Genomic DNA, 8,919 nt, shown 5'->3' on the forward strand with positions numbered 1-8,919 from the left:
GCGGGTGTCGGGAACAGCACCGGGGCTGGACGCGGTAGCGGGTGAGGGAGTGCGCCGGGGGCACGGGTACGAACAGCCCTGCGATGGGAGAGGCGTGCAAAATCACTAACGAGGAGAGATTTGGGCAGCAGGGAGCCAGAGGCCCTCCAGAGCAATTACACCGGGTTTATCTAACCCGTTCCCAAAATCAAAGGAGACCCCTCGGTTTCGTGAGTGAAGCTGCTCCAGTGCTGTACGGCCCTTAAAGGCACCTCCCGGGATACAGCCTGGTTCCAACCTAAGGTGCTTACAACTCACCCTGCTCGCAGTGCACACGCAAAGTGTCTTCACTGCAACTTTCTACCTCTGCTAACTGTTGCCCTGCCTTTGCTCAGTCTCTTCTACACAAACCCAAGCCTTCTGGTCTTTTTCCAACGGATCATAAAGTTTTCTAAAACTCTGGTCATTTTTCTTGCTCTCTGACAGACTGTGTCCCAGTGGCTCCCTCTTTCCTGTGGTGTGGGACAGAAGTCTTGACACTGAATTCAGCTGAGGCCCTTCCAGACCTGAGGAAAGCAAAAGGTTCACTTCATGTCCATGGAGATGAAACAATGTTTGTTTGCTTTCTGGCTAGGCTTAAGATCTCCTGACTCCCACGATATGGCAGGTTGAACACATATGACTGTAGGCATCAATTACACAAACAGTGTAATTGTTTTTATGCTTCCATTGCCATGAACACCAGCCTTGATTCATTTTTGACCCACTTCAACACCCAGAGCCCTTTCTGCAGAGCTATTAAAGCACTGGCAACACAGGGTTATACACTTGTACAGATGGTTATTCCTCCTTTACCTTAACTGAATTACCTACCGTTTATTTTACATAATTTCCTCAACTTGCCAGGATCACTTTTATTTCTCAGAAGTGTTTGCAGCTCCTCCTGCTCTGGCAAAATTTATGCTGGTCTTGGAGACGTTACTGAAAGCATTTAGCTCCAGCAGGCCCCGCAGAACCGGGCTTCAAACCTTCTTCCACTAGCACAAGGGAGCCAGTTACAGGTACTTTGAAGTATGCCTTCGCAACTACTTCTACACCCACTTACAAACTAGGGGCAGCCAACACAAAGACCTCGTTTCCCTTGGCTGCCGATGAAAAATACGGTCCGAGAGAGAGGCAAAGACTTTCTAAGGTTAATGACCAACACAAGAACCTCGTCTCGAGTGTTTAGAATCATAGAATCATAGAATCGTTTAGGTTGGAAAAGACCTTTAACATCATCCAGTCCAACCATTAACCTACACTACCAAGTCCACTCTAAACCAGTCAAGGGTAGACTAGACTAAACCATGTCCCAAAGTGCCACATCTACCCGTTTTTTGAACACTTCCAGGGATGGGGACTCCACCACCTCTCTGGGCAGCCTGTTCCAATGCTTGACCACCCTTTCCGTAGAGAAATTTTTCCTAATTTCCAACCTAAACCTCCTCTGGCACAGCTTGAGCCCATTTCCTCTCGTCCTATTGCTAATTACTTGGGAGAAGAGACCAACACCCATCTCGCTACAACCTCCTTTCAGGTAGTTGTAGAGAGCCATAAGGTCTCCCCTCAGCCTCCTCTTCTCCAGGCTAAACAACCCCAGTTCCCTCAGCCGCTCCTCATAAGGCCTGTGCTCCAGACCCTTCACCAGCCTTGTTGCCCTTCTCTGCACACCCTCCAGCACCTCAATGTCTTTCCTGTATTGAGGGGCCCAAAACTGGACACAGTATTCCAGGTGCGGCCTCACCAGCGCCGAGTACAGGGGGACAATCCTGTCCCTGCTCCTGCTGGCCACACTATTCCTGATACAGGCCAGGATGCTGTTGGCCTTCTTGGCCACCTAGGCACACTGCTGGCTCATGTTCAGCCAGCTGTCTACCAACACCCCCAGATCCTTTTCTGCCGGGCAGCTTTCCAGCCACTCTTCCCCAAGCCTGTAGCATTGCATGGGGTTGTTGTGACCCAGATGAAAGACCCAGCACTTGGCCTTGTTGATTCTCATACAGTTGGCCTCGGCCCATCAATCCAGCCTGCCCAGGTCCCTCTGCAGGGCCATCCTACCCTCCAGCAGATCGACACTCCCACCCAGTTTGGTGTCGTCTGCAAACTTACTGAGGGTGCACTCAATCCCCTCATCCAGATCATCGATAAAGATATTAAACAAGGCTGGCCCCAAAACAGAGCCCTGGGGAACACCGCTCATGACCAGCCGCCAACTGGACTTAACACCATTTACCACAACTCTCTGGGCTCGGCCACCCAACCAGTTTTTTACCCAGCGAAGACTACGCCTGTCCAAGCCATGAGCTGCCAGCTTCCCAAGGAGAATGTTGTGGGAGACGGTGTCAAAAGCTTTGCTAAAGTCCAGGTAAATGACATCCACAGCCTTTCCATCATCTACCAGGCGGGTCACCAGGTCATAAAAGGAGATCAGGTTGGTCAAGCAGGACCTGCCTTTCATGAACCCATGCTGGCTGGGCCTGATCCCCTGGTTGACCTGCACTTGCCTGTTGAGTTCACTCAATATGAACCTCTCCATAATCTTTCCCGGCACCAAGGTCAGGCTGACAGGCCTGTAGTTTCCTGGGTCCTCCTTCTGGCCCTTCTTGTGGATGGGCATCACATTGGCAAGCCTCCAGTCATCAGGGACCTCCCCTGTTAACCAGGACTGCTGATAGATGATGGAGAGTGGCTTGGCGAGCTCCTCCGCCAGCTCCCTCAGCACTCTTGGGTGGATCCCATCCAGCTCCATAGACTTGTGAGCATCCAGGTGGCGTAGCAGGTCATTAACTGCTTCCTCCTGGACTATGTGGGCTCCATTCTGGTCCCCATCCCTATCCTCTAGCTCAAGGGCCTGAGTACCCTGGGGATGACCGGTCTGGCTGTTAAACACAGAGGCAAAGGCGGCATTAAGTACCTCAGCCTTTTCCTTGTCCTCGGTGACAATGTTCCCCCTCACATCCAGCAAAGGATGGAGATCCTCCTTGGCTCTCCTTTTATTGCTGATGTACTTATAAAAGCATTTTTTATTATCTTTTACAGCATTGGCCAGATTGAGTTCTAGCTGGGCTTTTGCTTTCCTAATTTCCTCCCTGCAGGACCTAACAAGATCCCTGTACTCCTCCTGAGTTGCCCACCCCTTCTTCCAAAGGCGGTAGACTCTCCTTTTTTCCCTGATTCCCCGCAAAAACTCCCTATTCAGCCAGGCCAGTCGTTTTCCCCGCCGGTTGGTCTTACGGCACACGGGGACAGCCCGCTCCTGCGCCTTTCTTGGCTAGCCACTAAGGCGGTTGCTCCTGGCAGAGAAAAAACTTGATTTACTGTGATTTACGCTTAAGTATTGGCTAGCATGGATTTATGGCCTTTTAACAATACAACCACTTGCAAGTTAGATGGGTTGTTTTGCTTACTGGCCTCTACTCGCTGAAATCAGGCTGACCGAACTGGATTGCTGAGGTCCATCCGTCCGTCCCTTCTTTCAAACTAAAAGGCTACTTTTGCTCTGTTCCTGAGCCTTGACAAACAGCTGCGAGAGCCATCTAGCCAGTTCCCTATTGTAGAATTTAATTTTTAAAATGTTTAGCTTAGCCAAATATCCTTGAGTTTGGGGTTTTGGGGGAGCGGTTTTTTTGTTTGGTGTCCCCCTCCCTCCCCCCGTTACAGCCAAAGCTCTTATGCTTTGATGGCCGGCGCTGAGGAAGACCACGGCGGAGGAGAACCCGCCGCTTCTCCCCCCCGCCCCCCGGACCCGATGGGGGGGATTTTTCAGCTCATTTTGTTCGCTCCGCGCAGAGGCGGGCGGTGCGCGCGGAGGCCGGCAGGGGGCCCCTCTGCTCCACGGCGCCGGCGGTGGGCGGGGCTCGGGACGAGGGGGCGGGGAGATGGGCGGGGAAAGGGGCGGGGCTCTAGGCGAAGGGGCGGAGAAAAGGGGCGGGGCTCGGATTGAGGGGCGGGGCGATGGGCGGGGCCGCGGCCGCTCCCCGCTCTCAGTCTTGGCGGGGCGGGCAGCGTGGTTCCGGGCGGGGGAAGGGCTCGGGGGTCGGGGGGGTGCCGGCAGTGCCTTGCTGGAGTTGTCCTGCTCCGAATTGAACTTGGGAGGTGCGGGGAGATGCAGAGGGGGTTTCTAACCTTCCCCCCCTCCCCGGGTGAGGGGCTGTACCCGCTAAGGCTGTTTGGGTGCTGTGCGGCGTTTCCCTCCCGTGGTTCGGCCGCAGCAGAAAGCATTCATAGAATCATGGAATCATTTAGGCTGGAAAAGACCTTTAAGACATTGGTGCGGTTTGGGCTGCCACAGCGCAGGGAGGGATGTTGGAGGTAGGGCCTGGGGTCAGCGGGGGATTTTTGTGCCCCCTGCGCCTCTGACACACGAGGGTTTGGTGGAGAGGGTGGCCGTGTTTCCAGCCGGGGTGCCCAGCATCGAAGAGGTGCCCCCCGAAGAGCGTAGATGCCCCAGCGGGTGTTCCCAGCAGGCTGGCAGAGCTGCTGCATTTATTTATACGAGGACGACTGTCCATCAGGCTGAAGGGCTTATTTTTAAACCCACACGGAGGGAGCGTGCCAGCAGCGGGGCACAGGCCGAGCCTGGCACGCGCAGCAGGGACCGACAGCGGCGTGGCTGCCAAGCACCGCACCCTGTGGCCCCTGCTTTGGCTGCTGAACACCCGTCCTCCCAGCACCAGCAGGCAGGCTTTAGCCCATCATCCCAGTGCTAAACACCCGGTCGTGTAATTTTCCCTTCAGGAGCTGAGACTTTTCTCTGTGACTCTACGCGGAGATTCTTGTTTTGCATGCTACACGTGGATGGGTCTTATGATTTCTTCTGCAGGCACATCTGGCAACAGCCGTATCCCCTACTACCCCTAGAGATGGTCTGTCTGCCTTTCTCACACCAACCCACAGGAGACTCCCTCTTCTTCCCCTGTCTATGCTGTACTTTGATGTTCCCCCACCCCCTTTTGTAGCTGCCTTTAAAGACAAGCAAAACAGGCAGTTGCCCACAGCCTTCTCCCATGGGTTCCTATGTAAACTTTGCAGCTCTGTTTTCCCTGGACTCGTAGCCCTGTCATCACTCCCCCCCCCTTCTGACCATCTAATATCCCCCTTGAAAGCAGCCGTACCTTCGGTCTCTTTTTCTTACCGCAAAGGCTCTAATGGCCTGAACCAACCCTCCCCCCTTCTCGGTTTATCTCTTCTCTTTCTCTGCTGCAGCCTGCTCGTGGAATGATGGACAAGCTAAAGGTTGAGAAAATACAGTAAAATGCCTTTCTTATCCTGTAATGACCAAGGGGGAGGACACAGCCTGATAAAAATGACAAGCCAGAAGAATTGAGAGCCAGACCCTTCACCTGCCTGTCCCTCAGTGGACAGAAAACACTTGATAGATCTGCCATGATTGCAACTGCTGCAAGCCTGGAAAGAAAGGAATTAAGTAAGTACTGAGCCAATTAGAGCTACAAGTTTCTGGCCAAAGAAATGTCCTTCTTCTCTCTACCTGTCTCTACCTGTCCTCTCTACCTCTCTACCTCCTTCCTCTCTACCTGTGAAGAGACTAATTCGGAGACTTACAGGAGAAAAACCTGAAGCGGGCTGAGCGTCAGGAGCTGGTGGAAAACGCCTCTATAGCCTTGTGTTTTATGGCCAGAGGGCTTTGCTTAGCATCTGGCATCTGTGTAGTCCCACTGCAGTGATGGAGGTTCACATGACATATAGATCCAGCTGCTCGCTTGGGCCTATCTCTATTTTCAACCAGCTACTTTACTCCTCTGTTTTTATTGGCATGCTTTTTGACAGCAACGACTAGTGCTGGATCAGCCATTTCCTGCCGGTCAGTGACCAGGAGGCAAACATTTCATTTGCTAAAGTGCCCCAAAGGCGGTCTAAGCTGCTCTGCAAGAAAACACCACTAGACCTGAGACACGGTGTGCTGCGAACAAAGCTCCATCCACCTCCCATTTAAATAACTCGAACCTGAAGAGGCCACAGGGAGAGACTGAGGGGGGGAGATAACAGTCATAAGGCTTGCCGTATTCCTATGGCTGCTTGAAGTAAGCAGCACGGAAACTTCCATGGATTTTCTGCTCTCCTTCCTTGCTCCTGACTCCAGGTGGAGAAGGAAGGAGGGGACTTTCTGCCCCTTTAGATCTGCCCTCCGAAGCCACCCTTGTGGCTGCCTCCAGCCTTGTTTGTCCAAATTCCTCTTTCATCTCAGGTCTTCAGGTTCTCTAGCTGGTAGGAGAGGGAGCACAAGCAAATCAAGTCTGTCGGGTGGTCTCTGTATGAAAACGCGGCCCAGATCTGGATGCAGTAATCGTGTGGTTTGGGGAAGGGGGGGCTGGGGTACCTGTGTCACATCTTTGCCGGGTGGCTCGGGCTTGACTCCACAGCGTGTTAGCCCCCTGGATCAAATTGCCTTTTGCACCATGCTGTGAATACATTTCAGACACCCCCCCCCCCCCCCCAATTGTACTCCAAGCTGAGTGACGTGAAACATTCCCCCTCCACTACACATTCCAGATTAAAACCTCACATGAAACACAGGTATCCCCAGTTCTTTTTAACAGAAAAGAAAGGGAGGAAAAACCCCACAACTAAAACAGGTTTAAAAATTTGCATATATACTGTGTTCTGAAAGAGACAGGCAAGGAAGCATTATATGCAATGCATTTGCCAACAGATGTGAGCAGGGAGCCAAGGTCCTGAGGGTAAGGGAATGGACTGGCAGCAAAATCCTTCAAATGTTACTGTGAAGGCTAACAGCTGAGTCTCAGTAAAGCTCCGTAGCCAAATTTACTCTGTAGCCAAAAATCCCCTTTGGGGCTATCCGAAGGGACTGGTCTTTCTTAATAGCTGTGATTCAGCCTAAATCCCTCCTTCTTTGCACACCTGGAGTTAGAGAGGTGGGGATGCAGTCTGGGTTTGTCAATTTGGACCTTTGTCCAAAATAAGGCACACTCTAAGGAAGAGTGGGTCACCAGCAGTAAAGCAGGCTGGCTCTCCTCCCATCTGATTCTAAGGCCCTAAAAATGGTTAAAGCTCATCTATGGCCAGAGGACTCTTGCGAAGCTGCAGTCACCACACATGGCGATGCCCTGTTCAAGCAGGGATCCAGGCAAGGCTACGCCAATGGAGTTAGGCGTCTCCATGCAGTTCAGATTCACATTTAAATGTATGTGATCAGGGCAGGAAAGTTTCTGCTGTCTGACCAAACCTAAGATGAATACCTTCAGCAGAAGCGGAGTCACTAGGCTAGTCACAAATGCAAACACAGCCCTGTAGGGTCAAGTTTCACCTTTCTGAGGGCTTCATCTGAAGATCACCTCAGGCCTGTACAATTTTAAACCCCCAGTGATTTCAGTGCTGTAATCCCCAACAGCATTACTCACTGGTGGCTTCAGACACTGGGCCACATCACATCACAGTTCCTGATGCAAAGTAGGTATATGGCTGAGCGCACAAGAGGCTTTTCCTAGGAAGGCAAGAACAAACTGGACACAACAGGCAAACTGGTCCCAGCAAGTGTTTGGCAAGCAGGAGGTCTAGCCCTGCTGCTAATGCAGGTAGTGAGGAGGGAGGACTACAGGTAACCAAAAGGCCATCGGTGGTTCAAGCCCTCAAAAGACCATGTGCAGGAAGAGCTGAAACCTTTCCACTGTGGCAGAAGAGGAAGGGACATGGGTCAACCTGTGTTGAGGACCTCAGCTCCTCCCACACTGGCTCTGTAATGATTAGCTTCACCTTGGCAGGAATGAGCTCACTTAACCCATGGAAAATGAAAGATCTTCCTCCATCCACATATAGCAAAGATGAAAGATCAGTGGGCTCAGAGGGACATGGGTCACTGGTTAGCAGCCATGCCACGCATTTGCAGTGGTTTTCCTCAGCAGTGTTACAAATAAGGCATTTCCCAAGTCAGCATTTGTAATCTGACCATGACCAAAGCCTACCCTGGGGACTTTAGACCAAGCTCTGTATGCAACACCCATGGAGGAGAAGGGAAGGTGGCTCTACTCTGGCTCCTCCTCCAGTATAAAGCTCGTCCCCAGACCAGATCTGCATCAAGGCCCAGTAAAGGCCAGCCTGCAAAGAGCAGTTGCTGGTGCTTCAGAGGAAGGTGTGGGCAGAGAGCGCTGGAGTGGAGGCAGCTGTGGCTGAAAAGGGCTAGGGTGTGAGGCACTCAACCCCATCAGTCAGCAAGGTGTGTGACTGGGTTCTTGTGTTTTGCTTTCTGTGGTTTGTGTTGCTGGCTTCTGCAATGTGGACACCTCTGGTTTGTTGTAGTTTTATTTGGGTTTTATAATGGGGTTTGTAGTGTGGGGTTTTTTTTTTCCCTGGGATAACTAGAGATGAACTTGCAGCCTGTGAAATGTGGGCAATTTAACAGGGGATGCACAGGCTGTGTAGCTTGATCCACTTCTGTAGTAAGTGTATTTGCCTCCTGCTAAGGTGTTTTAACCAAGGTCAGTAGAAATAAACACTATGGCCAGGCAGCTTGAGACAATTAGCAAAAAACATAAAGAGAGACCATTTGCCCAAGCTGGTTAGATCAGGAAAAGACAGTCCTTGCAAGTTTGCAGCTCAGAGGAGGGAGATGTCTTTCAGCAGGAACTTCTGTAAGTTCTCCCTTGGCTGATGCAAACCAGCATAACTGTAGTGAAGTCAGGGAGAGACACTGGTTGATCCTGGCTGTGTGCTTGGGGCATGTGTGCTGAAGGATTTTGCTGAATTTATTTAGCATCCTGATTAAGATTTCTTTTTTTTAATCTCCCTGCAACTAGTTCTTCTCCTGATATTTTTGATGATGTTAAGAAAGGGAATCTGCTTGTCCAGACACTATTTATTGTGTAGCTGCTGCAATACCTTTTTGCCAAAGAGCTGGAAACTACAAAGGTCCAAGTGAACACT

Source organism: Pelecanus crispus, chromosome 1, assembly GCF_030463565.1.
Source record: "Pelecanus crispus isolate bPelCri1 chromosome 1, bPelCri1.pri, whole genome shotgun sequence".
Taxonomy (NCBI): Eukaryota; Metazoa; Chordata; class Aves; order Pelecaniformes; family Pelecanidae; genus Pelecanus; species Pelecanus crispus.